The sequence below is a fragment of the Mus musculus genome, chromosome 12 (genome assembly GCF_000001635.26).
Source record: "Mus musculus strain C57BL/6J chromosome 12, GRCm38.p6 C57BL/6J".
In the NCBI taxonomy this organism is placed as follows: Eukaryota; Metazoa; Chordata; class Mammalia; order Rodentia; family Muridae; genus Mus; species Mus musculus.
Window position 1 is genome coordinate 33,936,760 of NC_000078.6, and position 9,733 is coordinate 33,946,492.

Here is a 9,733-nt window from a genome sequence, read left to right on the forward strand (position 1 = left end):
ACTTACTTACTTACTTACTTACTTATTTGGTAAGGTTGACCTTAACTTGCAAAAAAATCTCTGAACATCTAAAACTGGGAAAACATATTTAGATGTAGTGTTTTACATAATAATTTACAACTTTGAGCTGGGTGTGGTGGCACATTCCTTTAATCCCAGCACTCCAGAGGCAGACTTAGAGGCAGGGTTTGAGGTCAGCCTGATATAAAAAGTGAGTTTCAGAACACCTACGGCTATTACGCTGAGAAACCCTGTATTTACCCTGAACAAGTAAATAGATAAACCAACCAACCAACAAACAAACCTCTTTGCCTAGAAAGAATAGTTTTAAGTATTCTGTTTCCTTACTTTTTTCTTTTTTATTCTCTCATGTATTATATCCAAACCATAGTTTCCTCTCCCTCCCTTCCCTCCAGTCCCCCCACCTTGGACTACTCTCTCCCCCAGATCCAACCCCTGCCTCCCCTGTGAGAAGAGCAGGGTCATCACCCCAGACATCAACCAAACATGGCATAACTAGCTATAGTAAGACCAGGCACACACCAACCCATCAACACTGGTCAAGGCAACTCAGTAGGAGGAGACAGGTCCCACAAGTAGGCTAAAGTGTCAGGCACAGCCCTTCCCACTGTTCAGAGTCCCAGAAGAACACCAAGCTACTCAGCTGTAATGTACATACAGATGACCTAGGTCAGACCCTGACATGCTCCTTGATCTCCGTGAGCCCCCATGAGTCCTGATCAGTTGGTTCTGTGGGCCTTGTCCTCCTGGCATTCATGAGCCCTCTGGTTCCCCGTCCTCCTCCTCTGCGGGACTCCTAGAGTTCTAGAAAAAAAAAATCTTTGATTCATCCCATATTTGAGGGCTGGTGGTAAATGGTCTTCTGAGATATACTAGAAGTTTTCTGATAGAAAACATACCCTGTTCAGATATTCTAAGGATGGATTCATAATTTTGGCCAAAGCCTTGTGCTGACTTTAGTTAACAAGCATTTGACAAGTAGTGGTTTTGTTCATTGAAGACTTTATCATATGTCTCGTCATGTCTTTCACCACCATTCATTTACCAAATCTCACCAAAGTCTATTAAAATTGGTGATAGCATTTATGTGTGTGTATATATATATATATATATATATATATATATATATGTATATATATGTACTATCATATATATATGTATATATATATATATGTATATGTATATGTATATATATATATGATACTGCTTTGCTTCAGAATAACAAAACCACAAATTAAACATCATACTATTTATTAGTACACTACATTTCATCAAATGTAATGAGCTGCTAGTAAAGTTAACATGAAACAGGCTGAAAAATGCCCCAGACTCAAAAGCATTATACAACAAAACAACAAAAATCTCTCCAAATTACATCCACATGCAAATACCTCAGTCCAAACCTCAGGGACTTTGCCCTGAACACTCTCAGGTTTCTGCTTATTAATTCAAACCCATGATCCACTGTATGATTTACACACACGTTAATGCGCATATGCCCCAAAACATTTCCCTCCAAACGCCTTCATGTGCATTTCAGAATGTATTATGCATATGCAAATTTTTACTCCAAGCTAAACCTATAAAAAGGGCTGGTTTTCTTTCCTTTTCCAGAACATTTGGTAACTCCTGTCTTATTTACTGCTGGTGTCTTTTTCTTGGAACTTAATGATTATTATTGAAAGTTTCCATCTTTTGTCACAGAGTGAGAGGGTTTTTACGTTAGTTCCCCATGTCTTTTCATATCCTGAAAACAAGCATAGGAATGCTGTGGTTCTCCCCCAAGCTTTGGCCTCACACAAGTGAATCAGCCTGAATATAATTACTGAGACCAGCAGCTTAGACAGTGGTAGAAAAGGCGTCTGGAATTGCAATTCGGGAAACCTACAGAACGCTCATTGATTAGATGAGGGTCATTGGCTCAATGAGAAAAACAGAATTTTCCCTGGAAGCACAGTTCCTTCCTCCTGAGGAGATTCAAGAGTTGCGGCAATTCAGGCAATTTCCATGTCAAGAGCAAGGTTTGAAAGGGTTCATGAACACTTTCTAAACCTTGGCTCTGATCAGAGACACATAGGCAGAATATTATAAAGATTTTATGGATTCTTACAGCTCCCTACAACATTTCACTGGAAGAATTTAGCCTACAGAGCTCAGAGTATGAATGCATCAAGGCCGGATTACAAAATATGTAATTCAGTATTGTTTACAATAAAATGGGGAAAATAACCTAGATGCCTAAATTGTGAGATCTTATTAAAACTGACACAGCTCTTAAAAGTACAAATATACACAACAATTTGTGTTGTAAATAGTATCAATAAGTGTTAAGAGAATATTGTATAAAGTAAGACATAAAACATTTTTTCAGTTTCATCTAGAGCAGTATGCACATATTTATACTTTTATTTAGAAATACACTAGAGGGGGGAGTTATTTTGTGCTTATTTGCAGTTACAGGTTTGCTATAGTGCTTTTGTAATCAGAGACTCCTAACACAACTTGTGAGCAGCACTCTGAGTTCGAAGAGCAAAACGACGAAGAATTCCTGCTTCTTAATTCTGAAACCTCTTAATTCAGTATTTAAAATGATGAGAAGACAGATTCTGTGACATTTTCCTGGGGCCTAGACAGCAGTGGCAGCCTTCCCACACTCTAAGGCTCTAAAGTGACTTTGAGCACTGGCCATTTGTCCCTGCAAGGATATCCACTCTCCTGTTTCCAACAGCCTATATTATTATTATTATTATTATTATTATTATTATTATTATTATTATTTATTACTATTATTATCTTATGTTTAAAACTGTATTATTTGGGCAAAGAATCTTTTAATTTTCATATCTGCCTTCAATAAAACACATGTACTAATGATTCTCCCCCAGAAAGATTATTGAAATTGGAAAGATAAAACTTATATCAGCATTAAACAAGAGCTTATACGTTTTTAAAGAATAAGCACTTATCAACATGTCCTTTAGTTCCAATAATATTGAAGTGGAAAATTTAGCTGGAAAATGGAAATGAAATGGAAATTTTTGAGAGAGAGAGAGAGAGAGAGAGATCCAGAAATAACTCTCAATGATCTATAGTAATATTGAGTCATTTACTAGTCAAGAATGCACTTACCATTTCAAATGAAACTCCAAGTTTTAGACAATCCTCCAGGTTTATTTACTTCTTATCAGAACCAAGGAAACTACAGTGAGTGGGGAGCAGCATGAAGAGTGGGTAGCACTCAGTGTTTATTATTTAAAAGGATATGCTAGTGTCTGGCAGTGGAAGCTCCCAGCCCTTGATCTCATAGTCACCTCTTTCCATGCATATTTACTTTCATGTAATTTGCATATTTGTCATTTGAAAACTCTGCCATAACCACAAATCCAACCCCCCACATTTCTAATGCGAATAATTTATAAATATTTAAAGCATGCGCTGCTTTTAATAAGTTTTATTGTTTTTTAACACATGATATTTTATCCCCATTAGCAGTAACAGATGTCTAATGCATTAAAAAGGAAAATCATGCCCATGTGTTGAAATAGTGGACTTTGCCGAAAAGAAAGGCATGTGCTTTGATTTATATTAGTCAAAATTTAGATACTGTACTTGGTGCTATTTCAGGAAATGAAAAGGTGAGGAAACAGTTATACACCAGTACACCAGAGCAAAAGTCTCAATAGGAACCGGGAGGTTAAGTGTGAGCCACTTGAGCTAAATTAATTCCTAGAATATGGTCATATTAATCCCAAGGGAGCTAATTCCAACAAAGCAAAACTTGTTCATTGATTAATGCAAGTTGCATAGTTTACAATTCTTTTTGGTGTTCCATCAGTTATAAAGCCAACCAGTCACTGAGATTACAAATATTTAGGAGGACTTTGTAAAGATCACAGGGTATAGAAAAGAAAAAAAGAAATGCTGTTTTTTTCACTATTCCCACTGAGACTCCAATTTTTCATTATTAACAGAGGCACAAAGGGCAAACTGTAAAGTAATGTAGGTCTAGAGATATAACTTAGTAATAGTCTTTGTCTATCATATAGGAGGCCCTGATTTCAATCCCAACATTGCAATAAATAAATAAGAAAATAAATGAGCAAGAACTTAGGGAAAAATTCAACAATCCAGTCAAGATTTCTTCCTAGGGTGGTTTTCTGTCGCCACTTCTACTCTCACCTCTCCTACAGACCCCAGAGGCAGTGCTCTGCGCTTACTGCCACTTTCCCTTACACACAGTGCAGAGATAGATTCCCCAAGCACTTGGGTAGCAATTATGTCACTGAACAACTCTAGGTACTAAAGTTTGGATTACTTCATTCAAATCTCCCAGAAGATGTACTGAGACAGATATTAACACACTTATGTTACAGAGGAGCAAATAGTTCCAATTAGTTAAAAAGAGCTTACGGATTCTTAAAGCCAGACTCTTTCAAGGCTGTTTCTTTCTCTAGAGGCAGCCTTGACAAATGCCTTAATGTAGCTCCATGGTCATGCCATGGACACAGAAGCTAATCCTTACAAGATGGTGGTAGGGCTATTGTTTGGAACACCTAGCTGAAGTGCATTCACAAGCCCAAAGCAAAGGCTCCTATATAAAACTTCTGCCAGTCTCCCTGTCTCATCTTTCAAAGAGAACATTTATTTTTTTGTCTTATGTAATGAATATGATGTTTTCCCCAGTCTCATTCAGATACACTAGTGTTGCTTCATGTTTAGACAGTGAGAGAAAACAAACGAACAAACAAAAAACCCTCTTGAATGTGAACTGGGCTATTGTCTTAAGTTCCAAAAGCACATGGGCATTTGCACGCTTGTGTGTGTGTGTGTGTGTGTGTGTGCGCGCGCGCACGCACGCGAACATGTGTCCATGTGTGTACTACCTGGTGTTATAATGAGATGTTCAGGCCTTGGGCTTTCTTTCAGGGAATGCATCTTCATAATGACACGTAATATATCCTGTGCTTTAAAGACTCCTACTTCAGATATTTATTATATCCATGATGTTTGAAGACTGTAAGGGAGAGAAGGATACATTGCCCTCTCTTCAGTTCTCATCCTTGGCATCCACACATGCTTACCCCACTTCCTGTACACTGGATCTCAAACCCTCTGTCCTGCTAGTCACAGTTACTCGGAGGACGTTTTGCCTTTCCCCTCCATGTTATTATCCTGTTCTTGAACAAAACTAAGATTGGGTTGAGATGAATTCTCAAGCTAAAACAAAGATGGAAACAATGAAAATTCTTAGTGTACAGATGTTTGCTTTGTCATCTCAAAAAAAGTAGAAGACAAGTTTGTGGGTTAAAGCTCTGTTTCTGGTCATGTACAGTGCTTCTACAAGCAGTGCTTCCTAAATGATATTGCCACCACCACAGATACCAAATTCAGGGGTGCTTAGAGGTCTGGGCAGGAATGTAACGCCCATCAGAAATCCCTGAGCTGACAGGGGTGGAGTCTGTGGAAGAGGGAGAGTTTATCAAAGAGGTTTGTAATCAATGTATGATCAAATGAACCAAGGAGCAAAAGTGGATATAATTCTCAGCTTTACAACTTTTAATTGAGAAATAGAAGTTCTCACATCAACTTACAACCATTAAAATAATTTCTAAGCAACATGCGATTTATAACCTTTTCTATATACCCATTGCTGTACCATGGGCTTTGCAAACGTTCTTTAAAGCACTGCAGTCTTTGATAAATCTAACACATCCTTAGCACCCTGACCAATTTGCTCCAATTTGACTGTAATTCCTTCTATTCATGTCACTGTATCATTAGCAACTAGAACATTGCAGTTCTATTCCTTATTGGTATAAATAACTACACAAACCAAATAATATAAAAATTCGTTATAATTTGTTATTATTTATATCCTTGTATCTCTGCTTCGCCTCCATCTCCCTTTTCTTTTTTTCCTTTTTAAAGGTCTTTTCTTTTTGTTAATGTTGACATTGACATTTGAATTCTGTGCACTTTATATGTGACCATATATTAAAAGCTTTTTAAAAAAGATTCTTTCCTCCTGTAAAAGGCATGCAAATTGAATGCTTTCTACAGAAATTATAGAGAAAAAAAGCAATGAAGATATACTGTAGTGCAGCTTAATAAAGTTATAGGGCTACATAAATGTCTCCTTTGGGAAAGAGGAGTTGACAAAATAATCAAGAACGTGAACAATTTCCTGACTTCCCTTTCCCAAGTCGAATGTTCATGATCATTCTTATGTGTAGTCCTGAACTAAACAAGGACATAAATGTCATGGTGGGGAGGGAGTGGAAAGCAGCAATAAGGCAGGCTCGGTTTACATTTAAATTGGGCTAGATCATGTTGAGTTTTCTAGCTCTGTTCAGCATCCAGTTCTTGTGCTAACTTTCATTACCAATTTAATAAACATATATCAAATATTTATTGGATGGTTGCTATAGTCTGGACTATGCTCTCAACAGTATTCTAGCTTGGTTAAGAATCTTGACCTATGAGGGGCTCCAAGCAGAGTCAGAGCCGTACATTTAACCAGATGCTGAATAGGAGATGTAGGATAAGTAATTAGTCATTTGAGTTATGAGGGGATAGAAGAAAAATACTTAACTTATAAGTTCTGCATTACTTTAAATGCTTATCAACAGAGACAGCCAGAGAAACTAACAATGATAGATTGCATATAATGGCCTCCTATAACTATTACAACATGCAGCCCATGGTTAGAGGCAAAGGACTGAATCCTAGTTTCGAATACAGTAAGCAAAGGGCCTAAGACTCCTAGGTATCTGCCAATACCAGCTCATCCTTTTTCTTTGAAAACGATAATCTGAAGAAATGGTGGCAGACATTAGCCACCTCTCCATTCCTATAACAAATACCAAAGATGGACAACTTAGGAATTCAGCTAGGAGAGGTCATGTTGAAATTGGAACGATGAAGCAGGTGTTACATGCAGTGCCTTTGCGTACTCCAGTTTACAGCACACCTCGCATCGTTCCTGGACCCCAAGTTTACTTACCTCCTGAAGTACTGCTCTGATGCTTCAGAGGATGGCAATGATGTAATGATGCAAAACGGTGAGAAACTTAGTGTACCTAACTCATGCATTAGTGACTATTCTCTCTTTGACAACAGATTTAGATTATTACTCCTGAATTGTCACTGATGGACAATGAATGGTTTGTTGCTATCCCTCGCCTCCCATTGGGACAGCAAAGCATCCCAACTAAGTGTATATGTTTCATTTAAGGTTTTTGAGGGCTTAGCAGTTCTCTTGAGAGAACAGCACTTCATTTACCACACTTTATTTTCAAGCTTCAGATTATAAGAATCTCAATTCACTTCTCAGTAACTTTGCATTTTCTCAGCTCAAAAAAAAAAATGTGTTTGCTGAAGATCATCAGAAGGATGTTTGTGTTATGTTAGATGTTGAAAGACTACAAGAGCATGTAATGTTACCACCAGAAAAAATTCCTTTTATAAAATTATTTTCAGTAACTCATTTTTATTATCATATTGTAAACATATACATGAAAGTATTAAAAACTCTGTAAAATAATTTAATGCATATTTTGTCAAATTATACTGTCCCTCAGATATTTAGTGTTCTTTTCTCATGAACCTAAGAGAGGAAAAATCTTTCAAATCACATTCCAGTAACGGTTAGGCTTCTTCTAGATCATGTGTATGTACATGTAAGTGTGTGTATGTGTGCATCCATGCTTGTGTGTTTCCTCATACATTTCCAGAAGAATGTATTAGTGTATACTGGGAAAACAACAGCTTTCATGACCATGTTTTCACACACGTAAGCAGTATACTCCATTCTTTGTCACCCTTTTTTTCCTCTCTTGTCCCCATTCTCCCTCTCTCACTGATCCTCTTCCTTTACCCATAATCCTTCTTCTAATGTCATGTCTTTAAAAAAAAATGTCTAAGGGCTGGAGAGATGGTTCAGCAGTTAGGAGCACGGGCTGCTCTCCCAGAGGACCCTGGTTCAATTCCAAGCACCAACATGGCATCTCAAAGCTGTCTGTAACTTCAGTTCCAGGGAATTCAAAACCCCTCACAGAAACATAAACTAAGGCAAAACACAATGCACGTAAATAAAAATAAAAATATAAAGTCTAGATTCCACCTGTGAAAGAAAACATAGAGTATCTGTCTTTATGAATCTGGCTTATTTCATTTTACCCAATGATTTGTAGTTGTATCAATTTTCTCTGATAGTGCAATTTGATTATTTATATGTGATATTTTTATATGGGAAATACTCCTTTGTATGTATCCATTACTAGTACATAAGTTAATTCCAAAGCCTCATTATAATGATGGTGTATGAATAAACATGGATGTGCATGGGTATATCTTTGAGGCATAATGATACTGTTGCCTTTTGTATAATATATCCAGAGATGAATCATATCAGGGGGTGGAGGTTCTTCCACCCTGGTTTCTGCAGTGGCACTATATTTATATTTTCATTAAAGAAGTTCAAAAGACATTTTCTCCTGATGACCTCACTAGCACTTTGGAGTATAATTTTGTTTTTGTGATTTTTAAAAATTGTTTTCTTTTATTCTTTTTATTAGATAATTTCTTTATTTACATTTCAAATGTTATCCCCTTTCCTAGTTTTCCCTCTGAAAACCCAGTATCCCCTCCCTTCTCCTCCTACTCACCAACCCACCCAAATCCAATCAAGTATGGGAAGAGTTTTGTGAAGTATGAAGTATGACAGAGTATCTGTGTTCTTCTCTGTCCTTACTTTCTGCAGTGTAATGGTGTTCAGTGAAACCCTCCTACATACCATGGTTTGCCCAGTCATTTCTCAGGCCTTTAGAATGTAATTCTCTTAAGATAATCAGAGACAGTGTGTCACACAGTGTCTCTTTTCCTATTTCTTTACTAGTACTTTTTGTGTTTGTTTTTATTTTCTTCCTGATAGGAATGTTGGTCTGGGTAACAAAGAATCTCAACAGAGTTTGGATTTTTGTTTTCTACAATGGCCCTAATTTACAATGTAATTAAGAAGGTACAAAGGACCCCTTTTCCCCATTATCTTCATGGATTCTTCTGAATTTTTTATATTTAGTTTGTTTTCCCATTTATAGATTGCATTATTTATTACTTGGGTGAATAGCTGTTTAGATTGCACACAATCTGAATATTAATCCCCTGTCTGTGTTGAGCTCTCAACCACTCACTCTCATTCTGCACTGTCTTTACTCGGCTTGGTTGCTTTGCTGTGCAGAAGCTTTGAGAGTTTGACGCAATCGAACTTGTTAGTTCTTGCTATTATCCTTACCTACTGGAGTCCAGTTCAAAAACTCTTTGCATATCTCTAGATCTTCAAGTATTTTCTTCTGTTTTCCTTCCAGTCTTTGGAAAGATTCATGGCTGACATAAAAGTCTTTGACTCACTCAGAATTCATTTCCATATGATGTGAGGGACGGGGTTCTAGTTTCCTTCTTCCGTATGTGGATTTCCAGTCTTATCTGCATGTGGGGGGTTGAATAGGTGTAGGCTCTATAGACTCTTGTGTTTGAATGCTTGGTCATAGGGAGTGGCACTATTAGTAGGTGTGGCCTTGTTGCAGTAGGTGTGGACTTCTTGGAGAAAGTGAGTCACTGTGGGAGTGGGTTTTGAGATCTCCTATGCTCAAGCTACATCCAGTGACACAGACTCTTCTGTGCATAAGAATCTAAACAAGGAACTCTCAGCTCC